This window comes from Schistocerca piceifrons, chromosome 1, assembly GCF_021461385.2.
Source record: "Schistocerca piceifrons isolate TAMUIC-IGC-003096 chromosome 1, iqSchPice1.1, whole genome shotgun sequence".
In the NCBI taxonomy this organism is placed as follows: domain Eukaryota; kingdom Metazoa; phylum Arthropoda; class Insecta; order Orthoptera; family Acrididae; genus Schistocerca; species Schistocerca piceifrons.
In genome coordinates this window covers 714394471-714396885 of record NC_060138.1, presented here as the reverse complement: position 1 = coordinate 714396885, position 2415 = coordinate 714394471, and the positions used below count along the sequence as shown (strand labels likewise).

The window sequence follows — 2415 nt, the reverse complement described above, 5'->3', positions numbered from 1 at the left end:
GCATAGTCTCCTTCGAAATACAGCAGCAGCAGCAACGGCACTCCGTCTTCAGGCCACAAGTGGCCTATCGGGACCATCCAACAGCCGTATCATCCTCAGATGAGGATGCTGATAGGAGGGGCGTGTGGTCAGCACACCGCTCTCCCGGTCGTTACGATGGTTTTCTGTGACCGGAGCCGCTACTATTCGGTCGAGTAGCTCCTCAATTACCATCACGAAGCTGAGTACACCCCGAAAAAGGCAACAGCGCATGACAGCCTGGATGGTCACCCATCCAAGTGCCAGCCACGCCCAACAGCGCTTAATTTCGGTGATCTCTCGGGAACCGGTGTATCCACTGCGGCAAGGCCGTTGCCCTCCTTCGAAATACTGTCCTCCACAATTGGTTTACCGCCCTCAACGACGTTTCCACTTCCGGAAACAGTTTTGATACGCCTCTTTCTGGATCGCGCGAAGCGCCATCTGCGAACTTTCTTTTATCTCATCTATCGTTGCAAATCTTCGTCCTTTCAAAGGGGTTTTCAACTTACGAAACAAAAAAAAAGTCCGCAGGTGCCAGGTCTGGATAGTAGGGAGGTAGCGCAGTGATTTCGTTTTTTGTGCAATAGTCACTCACCCACAGGGATCAACATGCGTGTGCATTATCGTGATGCAAGAGCCATGAAATGTCTCGACACATTTCAGGCTATTTCCTTCTCACATTTTCTCGCAGGCGTCGCAACACGTCCCGATAGTACCATCGATTAACACTTTGTCCCTGTGGCACGAACTCATGATGAACTAATCCTTCAGACAAAGAGGATTATCAGCATGGCTTTGACATTTGATCTGACCTGGCGGGCTATTTTCGGCCTTCGAGAACCTTTCCCGGCCCATTGTGAAGACTGAACCTTGGTCTCAAAATAATAACCGTAGACTCATGTCGCATCACCAGTTACGATTCTCTTAAGGCACATCTCGTTCCCTTTTGTGCGATCCAAGGCGCGAGGCGAAGGTCTTTCTGGTCTTGACTCATCTGCCATGGGACCCACTTGGAGGCAAAATTATGCATTCCAAAAAGTTTTGTCGTGATTTCACAGCATGATCAAACTGATATGTTACGTTCTTCTGCAATCTCTCGGACAGTCAGTCTCGATTGGCAAGCACAATTTCGTTGACGTTGCTGACATGAGCGTCGTCGTTAGACGTCGAAGGGTACCCTGAAGGAGGGGCATCTTTAACTTCCGTCCGACCATTTTTAAACCGTGCGAACCATTCGTAACACCGAGTACAGCTTAAGCACTCGTTACCGTAGGCTTTCTGTATCATTGCGTGTGCCTCTGCAACGGTTTTCTTGCGTTTCACCCAAAATTTAATGCAGACGCATTGCTCCTCTAATTCTGCCATCTCGAAATTCAAAAATTGTGCGACACAACTTTCTACTCAATAAATCACTGAACAATAATTAACAGACGTACAACAATGAAACTTCAGCCAGTTACACATTAAACAAAGGCGTCCCTGGGATGGATGCCAATTGCACTGCGCCCCAGCACACCACTGGCGCCAAATTACGAATGTTCCGCAATATTTTGAACAGCTCTCGTATATTGTCAACAGCTGATATGTCTTGCAGACACAGTGCAAGACCAAAACCAGGATGTCTCCGTGAAATGATGCTAATCTACGGTAACCCCCACCGGTAAGTCATTTCCCACCCACCTTATTTACCTGATCTTGCACCTTCAGATTTTCACGTTTTCCCCTCTTTGTCAAACAACCTTCAAGGAACTTCCTTTCCGGATGAAAATGCTCTCCGAACATGGCTCGACGACTTCTATACGCGTAGAATCGGAAAGTTACCCCAGTGTTGGCAGACTGCTGTAATAGTGAAGGCGAATATACTTTTAATGGCTTAAATATCTGTTATGTGTATCTGTTGCGTTTATTAAACTAATGCAAAAACGCTACGAACCTAGGCACCAACATAATATTTCAAATGGTGTGCAAGATATGTCAAACAGACGAAACACAGTCGGACTTGAAGAAGAATGCAGTAATTTCAATTACAAAGAAGGCAGGTGCTGACAAGTGGAAGTATTGACGAGTCATCAGTTTGATAAGCTATAGCTGCAAAATGCTGACACGGTTTACTTATAGAACAATGAAAAAAATGAGCGAAAGACGACCTCGTGAAATGTCGGTTTGGGTTCAAGAGAAACGAGGTCAGCACGCGGGGCAATAGTGACCCTACGACTTACGTTAGAAGACAGCTTGGATAAAGACAACACTACTTTTATAGCATTTATAGATTTAAAGAATTTTTTTTAAATGTTGTATATTCTTTTCGAAATGCTGAACGCAGCAAGGAGAAAATATAGAGAACAAGAGGTTGTGTAGGCCCTGTGCACAAACGGTACAGCAGTTGTAAGAGTC

At 45.8% G+C, this 2415-nt stretch overlaps 1 pseudogene; it reads right to left on the bottom strand.

Moving 5' to 3' along the window:
• Positions 1-238: 238 nt before the first annotated feature.
• LOC124722376 lies at positions 239-356 on the bottom strand (annotated as a pseudogene).
• Positions 357-2415: the final 2059 nt, after the last annotated feature.